Genomic DNA, 20620 nt, shown 5'->3' on the forward strand with positions numbered 1-20620 from the left:
GTTGGCATCTCAGTTTGTCAAGCAGTGGTTATTTAAACAACTAAGCTACCTTAAGGGCTGTTAACCAAGCTCCCAGGAGCAGCATCAGGCTTGAAAGCCAACTTGACATAATTGCCAAACATGGAATTCAACTTCCAGGTCAGTCACATGATGCCACTGGGCCAAAAAAGACTTTCTCAACATAGACATTGAGAAAGAGACGTCTTTGAATCAGTGGATGATTTTTTTTAACATCATAACCCCTGCGAGAAGACTCCTTTTACTATCAGTATCTGATCCATTCACTCTGATAACATTTCAAAAGTCTGGAAGAGCTGCACAATAATTTTCATTCCCATTTAAGTTAGTGGAGGGCTAAAACTGAAGTTAACCGGAATGTAGCCAATCGGCCGCTGTATGTCTGCAATGCGCCTGCTCTCTGGGACCTACAATGCGAAAGATGTGGGTCATTTCATACTGCTGAAATCAAGCTGTTAGGCTTCATGCACCACTGAGCAACTTTCAAAGGAATGATTGGGGCCCAATCCACAGTGGCGGCACAACATTGTCTCAGAAGCGTAAAGCCTACCCTCCGCTTCCCCAAGGTAGCCCCCATTAACTTTGTAAGCTCTACATTTTTGCTGTCATTACACTGTTAGTACTGTTAGCACAGTTTTCTATCCACTACCATTTCTGCTCAGCCGTCTCAATGTTTATGCTGCTCATATGACAGTTACCCCTACTAAACTGTCCCAACCCATGGTGGCTGTATGGCTTAGTCATAGAAGCATTTCACCCAACCTTTCATTACCCCCCAGGTCACTCCTATTAAAGCTGCCAGCTCTGTTAGCACCATAAGCATTTCGGTCCAGCCACCTCAGTTTGCTTAAGATGTCAGATTTTCTTTTGAAATGCCAATCTATATGCGGAATTAAATAGCAATCTGCTAGCCCTTTCATTGGAACCTCAAATACCCCCCTTTTTTGGGTAAGTGATAGGGGTTGGTGTGTGTATGGAAACCTTGTATTTCTGTGTGAATATGTGTGCACTGCATATGTACTACCACTGTTTCCTGTGTGATGTGTTTGCACAGGTGCATTTAATAATGTGTGTGTGCATGGGAACTCCTAATGTGGTTTCGGAGAGTATGGCTCTAGATAGATAGAGGTCCTCGGAATGGGGGAAGTGAGTGTTTTAAAGCCAAAGCTCGGCACGTCAAGGAGATTAATGTGCTGCTATTGTCTCCGGCTCTCATCAGAACACTTTTATCTGCAGAAAATGACAGAGCTTGCACTTTTCATTATGTACGTTAGCTAGCGAGCCGCGCTCCACGCCCCTCTCAGCCCCCCACTCTCCCTTTCAAAAAAGGATTGCTTTTGGGGGTGAATGCGAATTTGTGCGTGTGTGCGTAGGATGGTGTGTTTGTGTGTTCGAGGCAATGAGAGGGGGAGGGTGAGTGTGAGAGAGCGCGTGTGTGTGTGTGTGTGTGTGTGTGTGTGTGTGTGTGTGTGTGTGTGTGTGTGCGCGCGCATGACCCTGTGTATGTGCATGTGTGTATCCAGGCCTCATTTGTATGCCCTACTTGTCATTCTTGACTTCTGGATAAAATTTGACACAATAATTGATGTTTTATGTCTTGCACGGATATGGAGAATATGGATTACTCTAGAGACGGCATTGATTGTTTAAAGTGTCTTTTGAAAAATGGGATGACGACTGCAGATCCAGTGTGTATGCATGTGTCTTTCTTCTTCCCTCCAAAGTCCCTCAAGCCGAGTGGCGACAAGTGTGTTTATGTGTAAAATTACTGGAATATAACACTCCGGGCTTTGTTGACCCAATCAAAGGATGAAAGTGCTGCAATAGCTCGTACACATCCAACTTATACAATAGAGTAGGAGCTACTAGCTTTCGGTCCTATTTGAAAGTATAATTAGGTTGAGACTATCAGTGCTTTTTCCACCAAGTACATTATTCAAACTCTGAAATGAAATGTCTACTTCTTTGGTTTGTGTGGGGAGATGAAAACAGTCTGAAAGAACACCTTCGCAACTAAATGTACCCAAGCATCTGGAGCATTTTCAGTGTCTAGTTAGTATGCTTTAAACTGCTGTGACTGTGAGAGAAGGTAAATCGGGCCATTGTATTACATAGCTGGGATTAAACTAAATACGTCCTTTTTCCCAGACACTTTATAATGACCTAAATATCTTAAAGTGTTTTTTAATAGGCAGTTTTTGCCTTAATTAGATAACGTACAGTAGAGAGACGACAGGAAATGACGGCAACTTTCGCAAAACTTAGCTATACTTACAGTCTGAAAATTAGTTCATACACATGACTTAAATAATCCATAGATACAATGTTAATATTAGATGCAGTTCTATGACAACAAACACAACCATCAGTGCAATATTTAATATTGGTGATTTGGGCTATAATGTCAACAACAAAGCTGTTAGAAGCAGTATCATCCATCACTCAAAGTAACTGGGACAGCTAACCAGTTCACACAAGCTGTGTAGCTGCTAGCAGAAAGATACTGAGGAAATCATCTGGACCATCTTCACCACAACACAGCAGCATTATTTTAAACATTTAATCACTCATGCTGACAAGTAGCAATTTAGTTTTCACTGGTGGAAATGTTAATTTAAGATCTAATTTTGGCATGTTACAAATATATCTTCGCATGTACAAATGACATTTTGTCAAAACTGATTAACAGATATCCATCAGTTAATTATAGACATAAGTTATTCCTTTTTCACTGAGAAGAATAGCGATTACAGATATCTGCAGTTGAATGTGCACATGTTGAAAATGATTGTGACAATTGGAAATACAGTTTCCATTTTCAGATATCAACAATTGCATTTCCGTTATCTCCAGCATACTAAGATAAACATTTTGGATAAGTGGGCCTCATATCATCAAAGTGCCACACAGCCATTGATCAACTTTTAAATGAGCACATTTCAGATATGTAGCCCAAATCAGCATTTTGGATATGTACAAAAGTCATTGAAGATGTATACAATGCAATTTGATTGATATCTAAAATTCAATTCTGATTCAGTTCAATCCAAAATGCAATTTTGGATATCTGAAATTACGTCCAGACGAGGTACTATTCATAGCTAATATATCAATAATTTTATTCTGACAAGTCCGAATTATATTTAAGATATCTAGTATTCCCTACATGTGTAATGTAAGACCAATTGTAGATATCTACAATGAACGATGATCATGACGAGTGAGAATAAAATATCAACAACTGACACTTTAGTTCTCTAGTGAGAACTGAGTTATAGATATCAATAATTTGAACTGGAACTAGTCATAATCACATTAAAAGCTAGTCTGACTTGGAATTATAACATCAAAATTGAAGTATAGATATCTGTAATTTAAGTTTGAATAGAGGTCAATGGGAAAAGCTGATGAGTTGTAAATAGGTTACAAATATCTATACTTGTAAGGAACAAAAAAGACAACATTTTTACAGGTGAGAAATGAATTGTCGATATATTAGAATTACTTTCAGTCAAAATTAAACTTACGGATATGTTGGCTTGGAATTCATATCTACAATTGCTATTACAGCTAGTGAAATTTTTGATGGCAAAGAGAGTGAGCAGTATTGGATAGTGTATGTTTTAAAACCACTGACACTGTGTCAGTCACTGCCGGTTAACCGACAAGCTAACAAACAACACAGACAAATAAAAGATGCCCATTAAATTTACCATTCTGATGCTTCTTCTAGTTGCTGTTTTGGCAACCCGGTTTCATTCCGAAGTCGTCGAATTCCAGCACTTGGTCAGTGATTTCCGGCATCAGACACTGACAAAAAAAAGCCGTCCTTTCACGTCGGCATGGTACATGGCCCATCGCCGTTATTGTTAAACGACGCCTGGTGGTATCAGGGAAAAAAGCAACAGGACAACAACGAAAGTCAAGGTGGCAGCAGTCTGAGAAGGGCATGCAGGAGGGTTGGTGGATGGGTCCAATAGCCACTGACTTTCACCCGGGAGGCCGGTGTTTGCTTCCTGTAAGACTGTAACGCCAAACCCTGCACACTGTACATGTCTTGTGAAAACAGACGTGCATGTTGAAACAGACAACGCATGTATCAGGCTGAAGTTGACATGGCGCCCCAGAACATCAACAACCAACGCACCCAGGGTACCCTGCCCAGCATATCTGTGACAAGGTCGAAGTGAGAATGTGGTCTGTGGGGCACAACAGACTCCTCATCTTGGTCAGGGTCTGACTGAGGTGCAAACATATATATCGAACACTAGCCATCTTGAAGACAAGTGGAAGTAAAAGCAAAACCTGCTGCAAGAAGCGGTGGTGGGCAGGGCGGAGGCCAGATCCAGAATTTCTCAGTGAGGGACAGAGAGAAGATAGATCTCCTTCAAGCTGCTTTTCAGAGTTTTTAAGTAAAATTATGAAGGTACAAGCAAAATTTCAGCCATTCCATATTTGACTTTCAGGGCCACTGAGCATTGAAAGATACTTTATTTCACACCTTCACAAGTGTAGTGAATACACACAAACTGCAATTTAAGCACTCTGTTAGACCCCTGAAAGCTGAAAGGTAAAAGAGAGTCCAAAACTGCCTTTCTTTTGTAGTTGCAGGCTGCGAATGCTTCTGCGACTGATACTAAAGCAATAAAGAAATCTGTGTGTGCATCACTGTTAGTCGAAAATGAGATCAAGAAGCCACATAGGGACGTGAACAAAGCAAGCACTCAGCAGCAGTCAGTCTCTACATCCATTGGATCAAAGGTTTGAGATTTAATAGCAGAAAACTTTGATGCTGCTCCACCAATTTCAATCACTCTTTGACAGTGATCACGGCGCTTCATTTTGGGCCAGTGCACTTTTGAAAGCACTCCTCAGCGCACTTTTTGAAGGCGTGTTTAGAAGTGCGCAATTTGTTATTTACCATAAAAACACAGAAATCTCCTAAGTGTACAATCATGTAGCTTCACCACAGTGCTTATTTCAGATCTGGTGTCTTTGCTTTGGACCAAAGCAATCCTTTCCTACTTCCCTCTCGAGCATTAAACCTGCAGTGGAATGCATCACTTTCCCATAGAGACTGGCATTTCAGTTAATGCTGTGCCGAGGCCAGGCCGGTAATAGATTAATTTAAGTAATTATTTAGAGATGGAGAGGGAGGGAGGGAAAGAGAGAGGCACAGAGGGAAGCAGACAAGCAGGAGTGGACTTAGGTTGTACATACGCCGATGATTACATGTTGCTCCAGAATCCTTGAGGAACGCAGACGGCCATCATGGCAGGAATAGGAGAATGAGCCTGACAGATTGACATCATTATGAGGAAAATGAAGAGGCGGTGGAGGGCTGATCCATGCCTAACTTATTCACCATCCGCTGTGTGAGAAAAAAACTTGTCTCAGATAGAGTGCGTATCACATACATTAGGAGTCTCAACACTGACACGCAAACAGCACCATTACGGCCATTTTGAATACCAGCAACCATAACAGCTACCGAGCTCCAGACTTGATTAGATTTCATACTGACAGTGCATATGTCTTCCTCCAGCCCTTTGCAGTGACTTTGGAGAGTGTAGAAATTGAATTGGGCAGGGAGGCACACTAAACCATGTTATCGACAGTGGGAGGGTCGGGATGGGAGGTAAATCTAGACACTTGACAGACGCGTACAGTTAACTGCTAGATTTTAATGGTTGCACTGGTTTTATTTTGTCTGGTTTCCACCTCGATTTGGATTTGGAAGAAAATAGTCCATACATCCACATACCAGCACATTTAGCCCTTTTCTTTGAATGAAACACTACACTAATTTCACACATGTAGATCAGTTAACTCATGAGGAATACCACAAAGCCTTTGAAAACGTTGTATGATGTGTTTTGTGGCTCTAAGAAGTCTACGAATATGACCCTGATGACACAATCAGGCTGGAGCTCAGATTTATTTTAATAGAAAGCTTGTTCTACAACTGGGGTGTGGAGATGTAAAGACATGAGTGGCGTTAAGGCTTGGATGTTCTTGCATTATGGGAAATGTAGGGGTTTCGGGTTGCTAAGGACATGCTGTCTCAGTCTCTTGTTTTTTTTTCTCACAAGTCCCTGAACTTAATATGCATGCTAAACCCTAAATTTCTTGAGTAGTCCTTTGAATGCATCCTGATTTTCATTTGGCAGCATACAAATTACGATAAATTGTCAGTCGGTTAATGAAGAATCTTTTTGACCAGGTACACAGGTTGGTCTATCGGTTAATTTTGCTACTCTTCAGTTTACTGTACTATGTGCCACCTGGGTCTTGTTGGAGCTAGCTAGTTAGCTGCTCATTCGGCGATTACCGCTCTTTACCTTAGCTGTGAAGACCGAGACGGATAGAGCATTCTTTCCGTATTCTGTATTCATTTCATCTGTAGTTGTGCACGTTTTCCGAAAGCTTACAGATACATGCGAAATAGAGCAGTACCACCAGAGATCGTGGGGGCAGTATAGTGTTTTTCGAGCAAGATATGATCACAGGAGACTACGAAGAAATTTTAAAAATAGCAGAATGAAACCTATGGATAATAAAGACAAAATAATTCACCGTCCACATGACGTCCATTTAAAGGTACAATATGACGATCTCCTGCGCTGTCACCTCCTTTTATGTTGCGTAGAACTTTTGACATGTTCCTCTAGCATCTATTGGCTGTATCTAGGCCATCATAAAGGACAAAAGGAAGTTTTGAGTTTACAACTTTTAAAATGGACACATCTATATTCGCACATAAACATGCCATCTCAACCAAACAGCATTGCTTTGGAAACACTGTGCACATCCACAAGTTTCCTCCCAGGTGGCCCTTGTGAGTACGTGGCTCAATTTTGAGCAGCAAAATCCTTTTAGCATTGTTAGCTCACTTGCTCAGGATGGCTAGCAATGCTAAAAGGCTTTTGCAGGTCAGATGAATCAAAGCCATTTTGCAGGTCAGCGGATGACTTTACCGGTGGTAACAGCTAAAAGAGCGGCGCAGTGGCTAGCTCCCACCCAACCCATTTGGTGCACAGTGCAGAGCAGTTAGCAGTTAGCGGTTAACGGAGACTGAAGGGTGGGCAGTGGGCAACATGTTAATACAGGTAGCAGCTTGCGTGTCAGCAAAGCTAATGGAAAATAAAAGAGACAAATTTTATCACCTCTAAATGGAGCCTTTTAATATGTCACATTATATTGATAAAAATGTTTGCATATTGTAAGCTTTATTTTTTTGTTTTGTTCCACTTTTCACAGGAAAAAGTTAATTTAATTAAAATCTAAATTCAGTAATTCCATAGCATTTATTTCCAAGCTTCTGCCATATGCTGCCACATTTCATTTTCAAGAACATTTTGACAAATAAGGTGTCACTGACAATAAAAATAAAGTTGTTTTTTTTTTGTTTTTTTTAAAGATAAAGGGGGAAAAAGTCACCTGTCCCCGCATTAACATTTGACAGTCAGTCATTGTCTAAGAGAGGGACTATTTTTCAGCGCAGAACAGCTGCTGAGAGGTTTGCCGTTTTCTCTGACAGATGGCTCACTGACAGACTTGGATATTTGGCATCTTTGTGTGCATCCTGACACCTCGAGTCCCTTTAACTGTGAGACATACCTCAGTGTTTACCTCCAAACATGTGTACTTCACTTCCTAGTCATGGTGCTGAGCACTGAATGAGTGCGGTGGGAAGATGAATGCAGCAGGCAGTGTACCACAGTAGGCAAATGAATCCTTCTTAGCTTATTACACAACTGAACTGGGACATGCAATGTCAGCCAGTCATTTAATTCCAATTTACCATGGCCTGTCATGGGTTATATAATAATTAATCATCCGTGCCAATTAGCCCAAACAAACTGCTGAGTAGAGGCAATAAATAGATGCATGGCATTGTGTTCGCTTTATATCTCAGAGCAGCCTATTTGCCCGCAAATTTTCAGTTTGACTTTTATTTACACACCGAGAGGCTGTGGTTGGACGCAGCCCACCGGCACAGCACTGTAATCCGAGCAAAGACGAATGTTGAGGTTGATCAGCCTGATGGACACCGCGAGGCCCCTCACGCGGCGTGGACCGGCTAATCAGGAGGACAGGGAGGGATCCCAGCGGGCCAGTTGGACCAGTTGGGATGGAACAGATTTATAAAGTGACCAGGTTGACTTGCTGTGTGAGACCACTGCAGGTGGTCCATATGGCAGACTGTCATTTTCTCTGTGTGTCCGGCTGGCGCGCACACAGCCACATGGACACATACACTGCTGCTGCGACGGCCTTCCAAACAGGCAGGATCAGACAAGCTCAGGTCTGTTGCTGCAGTGTGGTACACAAAGTGGAAGATTTAAACACAGGATACTGCATGGCATTGAAAACAAAGAAGGCGCCATACGGACTGACATTACTACCTGCCAGCTGCCAGCTTGTTTGCACAGTAATAATGCAGATGATGAATCTGACTCGTCTAAGCACGTCAAAGTAGAATGAAACTAATTGTTCGTCTATTAATGCTCCAGATTTGACTGATTTTGTCACATATTTCTCATAGTTTTGGCCGGGTTCTCTTTCCAAGCAGGGCTGTGTGTTAACATAACAATTAACTGGATATATTTCTATCAAGGGAAATGTCCAATCTTATCTTACCTCTACTATATAATGATGAAAACTCTGTCTGTGTGTCTGTTCCATGTTTTTCTCCTCACTGACTTGGTCGATCCATGTGAAACTTGGCACAGTGGTAGAGGGTCATAGGAGGATGCGAATGAAGCAATATTACATCAATTGGCCAAAGGGGGGCGCTATAGCAACCAACTGAGTTTGAGTGATCTGCATGAAACTGGGTGAACATAATCTAGGGACCAATATCTAAAGTTCCCTCTTGGCAAAAGTTGGAAAACTTACTAAAACTGAGCTTCTATAAGGCAATGAATATTGCGGAGGGCGTGGCTCATCACATAAAGGTGTAGAACACTGGCATAAGTAGAAGGTGACAAAACTACCAATGGGTATGGACTAGTATAATTAAACCACCAATACACTGGAAGAGGCGTTAATGCAGCAGGTGACATGGCATGGCTCTGACGGCCCATTATTCCAAAAGCCCAACGTTCCAAAAATTGCCCCATCCGGCCAAAGCTCATTTATTCGACAACTAGTGATCAGAAAATGCCCATTGCTTCAAAAATGCACTCTTCCTGTAGTTAGAATGATTTGAGGCCTCAAATCAGTTTTTTAGTGAAAAAAGCTTAATTTGTTTTTAATATTTTCTTACTTAAAATTGATGTCATATGTTTGTCATTTTGGATAGAGGGTCAATTACTGATGCTGGCTCTGAATTTTGTATGCACTGCATCATTTTGGCAATTTCTCAACCAGTCAACCTTACCGTAGCTTCACCAAGGTTGACTTTACTTTTTCTTGAAGCTTCCCGGAGCACAGTTTGCCAAATGTTTGCTTTATTTGTATATAATTCTGCAGCGTACAAGGTCATCTTTTCAAACTGCAACACATAAGCAACGCATGACGGGAGAGGAATGTACACAAAGTCAATGAGATGTATTCAGTGTAAATCTCATCAGCTTATCTGTGGCCACAAATCGTCCTCAGCTCTGATCGACGCAAAGCTGCTTTAATACATTTTGTGCAACAACAAAAAGAAGGAAAAAAAAACAGTAGCATGCAGAGCAGTTATGTCAGTAATTGAAAATAGGGGGAATTGATTGAATAGACAAGCTTTACAAGGGCGTGTATTTCACGCCTGCCCGGATTTGCGGCTTCCGAAGAGCCATTGAACCCTGAAATGGGATTTCTCCACAGAACATTTCAGATGCTCGTTCGACAATGTTCACATGCTAGAGCTACATCCATCGCTAAATGCAGAAATGCATTCAAAGGATATGCAAATGGGGCAACCACTTCAGCGGTGTGCAAAGATGCACATTGCTGATGCAGATTCCTGATGCTGTTTTGTTGCAGGGAAATGCACATTTTGTCCCTTTTGGACGGTCTAAACTGAACATTCAAGCCCATTTAGGTGGCCTCTGAAATATTTCCTTGGCAGTCTATAAAGTAGCACATGCAGCACATTTCTTTCTTGCTGATTTACTGCACTGCACATGGGGCTCGCCTCGGCCTGATACTCAATAGTTGTATCAACTGGCTCAATCAAGAGAGTTTGCATGGAACAAGTGTATCTAATCCCCAAAGCGAATTGGATCCACTTGAAGATACAAGGGCGGCTCGTCATTAATTGTTATCCCAAAAAAAGCACATTGCACTGCTGCCACCACTGTGGATATCTCCAAGGGGAGAGATAGAGAACTGGCCAAATTAAGATTCAGGATGTTAGCAACTGTCCCTCATTGGAGGAGGAAGTTGGGTCTTTGGGGAGGTAACTGGATCACAGCCTCGCTAGTCTTTTCCGAGGTGCCATTGGATTCTGGAGCGACCGCGGGGACCTCCATTTAAGGAAAACCATTCAGGGCAGCACTTGTGAGAATGAGAGACTGAGGGAAAAAAAAGAGAGGGACATGGGAGGACGAATCATGCATGGTTGGAGTACAGAGAGTTTGAGGCGAGAAGAAAAGTTCTAAGAAGTAAGTTTGTGGAGAATTCCACAGGCGTTCACAAGAGCGTCCCCTGAAAGCAAGAATAAAAGGCCGTGGATCACACCTGAGCAAATAAACAGTTTGAATATTATTGCGAGCAAAAATAAGCTCATGCAGGCAAAATTCATTTTCACTCAGGGTCCCTTTTCTCAGCAGTGCAAAGCATCCTTGTTAAGCATGTCTTTGTTTTTAAATTTTTTATGTCGAGGGGAATTACGGATGCTTACAGTGGCTGTGTATCTACGATAAATAACACAAATAGGTCCTTCTCCCCCAGTTTATGAGAAGGAGCGCCTGCATGCTGGTTACAATACAAGATGCCAAGAAGGTAAAGGGTGCACTGCCACTCTTGTAATGCATAATACAGTACAGAATCCAATCTGTCTCCTTTATTTCAATGCTATTTTTATCGCCTTTTGATCAGAGCTGCTCAGTTTTTAAAGACGAGCACGCACAGAAGCATTTTGGCAAGAATGACACGCCGGTATAGACGGTTCTGGATGAAAGGGATTTTTGAATATTCGAGCAAACATCTAAATAAAAGAAACGAATGTTCAAGCAGGTTCGTTAATGATGAATCCTTTTTGATGTTTTTCGACAAGAATAGGCATGGCGCCCTGCCCGGGGCTGCCCTACACAGCGGGCGATAACTTGGGGGTCCCCACATCGGGATGAGGGAGGAAATAAGACAGGGAAATTTATGAGTCATGGCTGGTTTTTTGTCTGGCTTTGGAGTTATTCACAGAGGATTAATGGAGTGTGATCAGATAGTATACTCCATGTTGGATCTAACACTTCTCAGGGTGACGTTCAGGTAAACTCAACAACACCATATAATTCATCGGTTGCGGTTATCTCCGAATGTATTGAATGAATTGAAAAACTTTTTTTTTTTTTTTTTTTTTTTGATTGTTAAAACGCTGAAGGGAAAAGTATTCTAAATATCTAATTTAATGCTGATGGCTGGTCTGTAGTAGGGGTACCACCTCTAGTCCTGGCAGTGCAGCTCATCTTACTGCTTTAAAAACAGACTTCCCATGAATGGCTGCAGGACATCATTGTTTGCATGATCCTGTTTAAATCCATCTTACGATACAATGATGGAAACTCTGTCTGTGTGTTTGTTCCATGTTTTTCTCCTCACTGACTTGGTCAATCCATGTGAAATTTGGCACAGTGGTAGAGGGTCATGGGAGGATGTGAATGAAGCAATATTACATCAATTGGCCAAAGGGGGGCGCTATAGCAACCTACTGAAATTGTAAACTTTGAATGGGCATATCTCATGCCCCGTATGTCATAGAGACATGAAACTTTGCACAGAGATGCCTCTCCTCATGAGGAACACATTTGCCTCAAGAACCCATAACTTCCGCCATTTTGAATTTTTTGAAAAACACTAAAATCGATCTCTTCCTAGGAAGTTTGACCGATCTGCATGAAACTGGGTGAACATAATCTAGGGACCAATATCTAAAGTTCCCTCTTGGCAAAAGTTGGAAAACTTACTGAAACTGAGCTTCTGTAAGGCAATGAATATTGCGGAGGGCGTGGCTCATCACATAAAGGTGTATAACATCTCAAGGGTTTCACCCATCACCACGCAACTTTGTAGGCATATGACCACACATAATCTGAGGGGACCCCTCCATTATTGACCCCATCAAACAAAATGGGGGCGCTAGAGAGCTAATTTCTTATCTAGGCCTAACCGCCATATGGATTTTTACTGAACTTGGTAGATATGTAGAACAGGACACCTCAAGGTGACTGGAGAAATTTAACTCTAATTGGCAACTGGGTGGCGCTATAACAACAGAAAAATGCTTCAAAATGGCTAAAATGCGACCGATCGCTGTGGCTCCCCCTGTGGACCAATGTTTGTTTTTTTTCCCTGAATTTTTGGTATGACTAAGTCATGGTATGGTATGCTGTACATAATCACGGAAACTGTCAGTGTGTCATTCTGTCAGTCAGTCAGTCAGTCCGTCATTCTACCAGTGCGCCCACTTTTAAGTCAATACAACATATAAACACTTTAACTATCTGCCTTTCAACGTGCTACCTGTACTACTAATGTACAGTTTTAGCCCATTAACTATCCCACTATTGGCATTGGTACTACTGTACTTTCAATAAAGCAATCGTACTATCAAATTCACAAAAACTCTGTCTGAATACATTGCTCTTCTTAATGGGCTCAGTTGACTATTTAATCTGCAATTTCCTATGACCTGTATCCCAAACACACACCATGTGAAACTGTATGTGGGCAACTGTGCACTCAATGGGTATGGACTAGTCTAAATTAAGAACCAAAATAGCTTAAGCATTCGTTCTTTTTGCAACAGAAAGCTAAGGCTTCTTTCTTCCCAATTATCATGTCATTACTTTACCGAAACTTACTTTATTTGTGGCGCGAATGGAATATTTTGCCTTAATTAGATCAATATTTTCCTGTAATGGCCACATTTGTTGATTGTTGTATGCACAACCCTGTACATAATGGTCTAAAATGTAAAACCACAGCAGAACATCTGATGAATAACATGTCCGATTTTTATATTTTTATGACACAATTTCAATAATGTTATTAATTATAATGGTTAATTGACTTGCATAAGCCCTTTGCTTAGGGTTTACAGAATTGAGGCATATGAAGCATTTGAAGATACGCCAAGAAATGACATCACAATGAGCAAAAATACCACTGTAGGCACTGGCGGACCATTTTGGGTGCGGAGTTCAAAGGGTTAAATGTGATCATCAGTAAGTGATCGTCACAGTCAGAACATGGTGGAGCACTGGTGAAGTGGAGTCTCTTCTGTCTATTCTGTTTTGGTTGTTATTTAGTATTGTTAGAAAGTTGTTTGTGTGGATTTCTTATTAGCTCAATGGGCTGAATGTGCTAGGTGTGTATTGATACAGTGTTCACCCAGTTGCATAATGCAAACAGATAGCATGTGTGTCTCTCTGCGCGTGCATCATGTGGCGGCAGCTCCACACACACCTGTGGCTTATTTGTGTCTGGGACTTGGGTCAAAATCTCCAGTTAATCAGACAGAAGTAATTAGGAATTGTTTGCACAGGCGGAGAGCAATTGTTTGCCCAGATGGAGAGCTCATGCCTCCCAAAGTGTTACCTGCGCCGCGTCACACCGCATGCTTAGAAATTCCATCACAAATTAAATCTCAGTTTAGTTTGTGATATCTCATTCCTGCGACTCATCTTATCTCCTGTTCCCACTTAAGAAGTTGCCTCAGAGCGGCGATAAGAAGCAGAGGGAGAGGAACGCTGCGATCCCACTCCTGACAGATTAATTCATGTGGGGGTGGGGGTGGGGGTGGGAGTGGGGGCGTCTTTCTGCTAACGTGGTGGCTAGGCATGTGATAATGTCTGTGATAGTGGGGAAGAGAAAGATGGAAATGTGCCACAGGCAATTGACTTGTGCATGTACTTGCTGGATGTGCTGAGTGTCTGACATATACGACAGTGTTGCTATGACTGTGGAAGAACAGGACATGATGGCTGAATATGTCATACACATATTGAAGAGAGTTATTCGGAGAAAAGCGAGGAACATCACGCTGAACACTGCAAGAGAGTAATTCCGGGCAAAATATGTGTGGAGGACACAAAATGTGGTGCATTAAAATCTGATGACCTCTGTGGTTGCAGCTCAGCAAAATCTTTATCATTTTTAAACTGCCCGACCATGACAGAATTACTCCATCCTTGATGATAATAGGGGTGAAATTTATTGGTAACACAGTCAAAGTGCTGCTAGAAAACGGATAATTTGAAAAATCAAACAGTGCAGACTTGTAAATTCTGTGGAACGGGTAATAAAGAGAGCTTTTCTAAACAGAAATGCTTTCAGAAATGCAAATCAGGTTTGTTTTTTGATCACTTACGATAATGAGTCAAACTTTTTTTAAAGGGGCACTCCACCGATTTTCAGCTCACCAGTGAGTCTGAGTCTCGAAAGACTGTTTAAAAATAATAGACGTCTGCCACTGGTCGGTAAACTCCCATTTTGAAGCCTCAAATTTGGCATTTTGGTTGTCGCCATCTTGGATTTTTGGAGCCAGATGTAACCAAATGTGGGTAAGAGGGTTGAGCTGTGGAGGAGCAACCCTGTCCATATATTAGGACATCGAATTTTGTATTGGCTGCACCTTAAACTTCATTCTACTGAACTAGGACCCGTTGTCCTGGTTCGTGGAGAGTCTCATGATATGTGCAAATGAGTTGCATGTTGGGTAGTGTAGGATTCAGCATGTTTGCAGCTGGCTGCCATGATGCGTGCTTGCGTCTCAAAATGTGTTGTCCATTTTTTTTGATATGCGACACATGTAATACCATGCGTTGCCAGCGGGGGTGATAATGCAAGCGACATACTTGAAATTAATCAGTTTTTGTTATTCACAGAAGAAGTAGGTATGAAATATGGCAGATGAGGAGGAAAAACTTTGAACTCGTACGGGCACACCCCCATTTATATGACAGTTCTAGTGCCCTGCACTCTAATAAAATAGCAGTACTAGCTAGCTACAGCAGTACTAACTAGCCGGAATGCACCGGTGACTCTGCTACCCCCTATTGCGCAAGTGATGTATTGCATTTCAAGTGTCGCCCGTGTTGCTTGGTTTCAATGTGTTGACTATGAAGGAATTGCGTTGCTTGTGTTGCATGTGTCGACTATGAAACGGCCCTTAAAGTTGCAATGTTTCCGCCATTTTCATTCTGAAGTCGTCCAATACCGCCACTTTCTCAGAGATTTTGGTTTCATTCCCTGACGCCAAAAGCTACCTTTCACGGTTGTATGATGCACCACCAGTCGACTGGATGGCACCTGTCATGGTGATATGTCAATGGGCGGTGTCAGTTTGATACGCTGCCGGTGATTATGTAATATGAGGAGGTAGACAGTCCTTGAAGGAAGAACCGGAGGGAAGGTGGAGGCGTCCAACAAACCCCATACCCCTAACCCTTACCCTAACTCCCTGTTGTGTTCCCGTATGAATGCAGAGGCAAACCATGATGTATTTTTCTGAACCTAACCATGTGCTTTTGTTGCCTAAACCTAACCATGTGTTGCCATCCTGGAACATAGATCCTGGAACAACGTAAGAGGATACCTTGTGAGATGTGAATGACACTGAGCAAGTGGCAATAGGGTTGAATATTTCAACCTCTGATGCATTGAAAAAAAGTCTTTTTGTCCCTCATAAATCCTTACACATAGCTCTTTGAATTTTTCACACTGTCATAATTCTGATGCCGACTGTCTTTAGTTGTCAAGGTCTAACTCAGCTGACACCCACTATCATTAGCCCCTTGATTCAAGAGTTTGTTTAATGCAAATGAAACACATCTTTTGATACTTGATTCAATGGTCAACAATTCAACTTTTCTGAAAAGAACAACCTCATTCAGCAAAGTATAAATCTAACTGAAGCCTTGTCTCTTTCTCTCTCTCCTTCTCTGCCCTCCATCCAGATATTATTGAGCTTTTGGTAACTCCTGTTTCTATGGCAACATGAGTCAAGTCATCCTGTGGACGGTGGGGGGATGGAGTAAGAGAGCCAGCGGGTAAGTGTCTGAGTGTGCAGGCAGTTGGAGGAGTTCACTTTTTGTCTTTTCAAAACTGTCAAGTCTCCACTTAACTTCCCCTCCTTTATTCTTTAATTCCCTTTTAACCCTGGAAAAAAACGCAACTCGCATTCATGTTCGGCAAGTCAATGACGAAGAGCCTCGACACCAGTAACAATAACAACCTGCTTGAAATACAATGAAAGCTTGATTTTTGGAGCACTTCAATTTTGCGAAAAATCCTCCTCTGTGATAATTATTCAATTAAAGAAAAAGACACTTTATCAATTAACAACTGGCTCCCTGATGTGTTATGACAGTCCAAATATGACCTAAAAACTTTTTTGCAATGCGCTGATTTGGCACTCAAAAGTGGGGCAGAAGGAAGAAAGAAACAATCCCCCAGTCAGACGAAAGCCACAAGGCATTTAAAGCTTAAAAGGTTGGTTGAGATTTTCTTCGAGATTCAACAAAAAAGCTCCATCACATCTCTGCTGCAAACAATCCGGACAGCAAACGCGGTGTTTTGCACCAAGCGCTGACGTTAGAGCACAGAAGACTTGTAGCGGCGCATGTTTTTGCTTTCTTCCTGTCCTCGCATAACATGACACACTTACACATGCCTCCACGAGCTCGACTGTCCCCGAGCTTTTGGCACCACACACTGCTAGTTCCTTATTTCTAAAGGGAATAATTCACAATCAAGTTTTGGTCTCCTGAGCGGTGGTGGATGCACATGCATGATGTTGCGTGGAAATAGTCATACATACAAGTACATGCAAGAGCTGATTCCACCTGAGGTACGATACTGATATAAATCCAGTTATTTCTAATGAGCAACAGCACTGACATTTGAGCACCAGTGACTCACGTCCACATCATGCCGTTCCAGACATTTTAAAACACACGTATTTTGCAAATCATAGTAAACCCTTTCATGTCTGCTTCGATGAGCAAGTGACACGGCCCTACATGTACCAAACATGTGCAGTGTGTTTAAAATAGCAGAGTAGTAACGTAGACTCAAAGTAAGAGGTGTTTAATGAAATCCTTGAATTTACACTGAATCATGTTTTTTCTTTTTCTTTTTACCCCGCTGAATGCATTTGCCTGAGCCTGAAGAGCCTCGAGAGCACTACAGCAACGCTAATGCTGGTTGAAAACACATCAGTGCTTAATGGCTGCCCGGTGACTTTTAAGAAACACACTGGTAAAATCCTGGCTGTATGTAGTGTATAGTAACACATTGGTTGGATCTTTTGTTTGCTCCATTTGCTGCAGTTGAATGTAAGAAATCTCTCGGTGTAAACTGACTAAATGTTGATCCAAGTGATTATTTTCCATGTTTCCTGTGTGTCTGTGTAGGTTTTCTCCACAGGCCAAAGACAAAGAACAGTGAACAAATAAGTGGATGGATGTCTCCCTACTTGTGTATAGCATCCACGTCGATTAGAACGTCCTGGTTTGCAGTAGATGTCAGCAGCAAGCAGATCAGGGTTACTGTACGGCAAGCCCTGAGGCTAATATCAGTCACTACCCACACTGCTTTAAGTAGGCTACACTTTGGCACAGTACTGAGTGGGACGACAAAATGAGAACTTTTCTCACCTGGTGTTAACATTTAATCTGTATCTGGATGGTGACGTCTAACCCATGGGCCTTTGCCTTCATCATTATTGATAAGTGTGAGAGGTGGGAATCAATAGGCACTTCAGGATTTGGTCGATTCCAATTCAGAGGCATGTGACTCACAGACGTAGCCATTGTGACATCAACCATTGGTTTGCTGCCTCTGTTTTAAGGCATCGAATTTTGGCATTCTAGCCATCCCCATCTTGGATTCTTAGAGCCAAAAGTGACCATATTGGGACGAGAGAGTGACAATAACTGCAACGCAAGGTGCTAGTTTAGCTAGAATGCTTCATTTACAGTCACCAATTAACCTGCATGTCTTAGACTGTGGGAGGAAGCCGGAGTACCCGGAGAAAACCAACGCTGACAAGGGGAGAACATGCAAACTCTGCACAGAAGGGTTCCTTCCTGAGATAGAAGCAGGAACCCTCTTGCTGTGAGGCGACAGTGCTAACCCCTACACCACCACGCTGCCCCTAATTGTGATAATCCATCCATCCATTTTCTAACCGCTGCATCCTCTTGAGGGTCGCGGGGGGGCTGGAGCCTATCCCAGCTGACATCGGGCGAGAGGCAGGGTACACCCTGGACAGGTCACCAGACTATCGCAGGGCTGACACATAGAGACAAACAACCATTCACACTCACATTCACACCTACGGACAATTTAGAGTCACCAATTAACCTGCATGTCTTTGGACTGTGGGAGGAAGCTGGAGTACCTGGAGAAAACCCACACTGACACGGGGAGAACATGCAAACTCTGCACAGAAGAGTCCCTTCCTGGGATAGAACCAGGAACCTTCTTGGCAACAGTGCTAACCACTATACCACCGTGCCGCCCCTAATTGTGATAATGCGAATGCTAATTTCTGTTCGTCAAAAATGGGCTCAAAAGTATGACAACAAAATGTACTTATGGGAATAACTGAATACTCGACTCTTTAGAAAGTATTTTAGTAAAACCAAACCCTAAACAAGACTTGCTAACTGAAAACACATTGAAATAACAACAGCTATGGCTACGCTTATACTCCGTGGTTACCTTACCTAACAAACATTGTTGCCATGGCGGTGACTTGATAATGGACAGGACACCTAGCCACGCCCTTTATTACGTGTAACTTTAAGTCTTAATAACATTGAAACAGGTGAGTCATAAAAAAATACACCCTTGCACATAGGGTTGGGTATCGTTTAGGTTTTATCCGATACCGGTGCCAAACCGGTACTTTTGAAACGGTGCCGGTGCTTAAACGGTGCCCGAACCGGTGCTTAAAGAATTGAAAACATACAAACTTCGTACAAAAACGGTGCCTTTTTATTAAGGCATTTTGTGTTTGCTAGTTCACCCTACATGCATAAATTTAGCGCATTAATTTAACAACATTAACCCTTTGGGCCCTAAGCGTTTTTGGGGTATTTTTACTGCCTTTACTTTTATCTGGAATCTGGCAATATAAGAACCATGATGGTGGGACATTCTGCCAGGCGGACATGATTGCCAGTATTTTTTCATTATTGCAAGAAATTCCATTGACTCATTCACAAATCAAAAATGTGTTTTATCTGAAAGAAACATGCAATATTTACATCTAAGATCATAGAAAATAGTCAACCAAGTGCAATGACGGCCTCTAAGATAATATTTGCCACTTTGTTTGCAGTAAACAAAGTTTGCTGTTGTTTTTCAGTTTCAGTTATATACTGGGGGGGCATTTTGGGCACTGGTGGGGAGGCACGTGTCCCCCTCAATGTTTATGGTGACTACGGCCCTGTCAGCATGCATAATTAGTCCTCAGTTGTCTGGGTGCGCAAAGGTGAAGTGCGCTGGTCTTGTCAAACAAAGTTTGATGGAGTGTCAACTGGACAATATGGAGATATTTGCTTCCTGAAAGCTGGTGTACAAATGTGGATAGACAGGGAGAAACACACGCAAGCCTAAGACGTGGTAAGATACGATATTCCTCACTATATGAAGTGACTGATAACAAGATCTGTATAATGGAATGTAAAGAAATTCGTCAGGTTTTTATTTTGTAGACACTTGATCAGGATTTATAGCGTGATGGGATGACAGCACAATGCATTTGCGAGTAATCCATCCAAGAGTAATGTGTGTGCAAAGCTGTATGAAAGCTCTGTTATACATAATGTTAGTGTAACTTCATCATTTTTTTTCGCTGTGAAAACACTGCACTACCGACAAGTGCTTGGTCTTGTCGGAAAGTTACAGTTCTGCTGTTTCATGACGCACGGTCGTGGAGATAAACTATAGAGAAGAACAGGTGTGAATTTGGACACACTATGCGTCGTTCGGGCCCATAGGGTTAAGTTACTTACTCGACGTAAATTACACATTAACAACATTAAGTTACTCACCCGAAGAAGAACGGCTGCTGTCATCATCTGTAGCGTCAATGACACTGGCAGGGCTGGGAGTGGGACTCTCTTCTCCGGGGATGCTGCTAACTCCAATAGCGGCAGAAGATGTGCTTGGCGTGGGGTCTCGCAGGCTATCAAAGACGGTGCATTGCTCGGCTTTTAAAAAAAATGCCATGCGTCGTCAGATGCTTAATCAAATTCGAGGTGTTACCTCCCTTGCACAATATCGCCTTCGAGCACTTGTTGCAGGTGAAGTGCAGCCAAACTTTCGACAGTTTCACCTTCGGCATTTTAGGTTCACTTCAATCCAATCAAGGGTTATTGTGTGCAGGTGCAGGTAGGTGAAATATACTGACGTGACGTCACGTGTAGCGCACATCCAC

General features: G+C 42.2%; 1 protein-coding gene across 1 annotated transcript in view; it reads right to left on the bottom strand.

Annotated features, from left to right (window-relative positions):
* Positions 1-20297, bottom strand: part of LOC125885149 (SLIT and NTRK-like protein 5) — a 123984-nt gene extending 103687 nt beyond the window's left edge. The window contains exon 1 of the mRNA XM_049570636.1: positions 20235-20297. The gene's annotated coding sequence lies outside the window, so the exon portion shown is untranslated. The remainder of the gene's footprint in view (positions 1-20234) is intronic.
* Between the last annotated feature and the right edge of the window lie 323 nt (positions 20298-20620).

This window comes from Epinephelus fuscoguttatus, linkage group LG24 (genome assembly GCF_011397635.1).
Source record: "Epinephelus fuscoguttatus linkage group LG24, E.fuscoguttatus.final_Chr_v1".
Classification (NCBI taxonomy): domain Eukaryota; kingdom Metazoa; phylum Chordata; class Actinopteri; order Perciformes; family Serranidae; genus Epinephelus; species Epinephelus fuscoguttatus.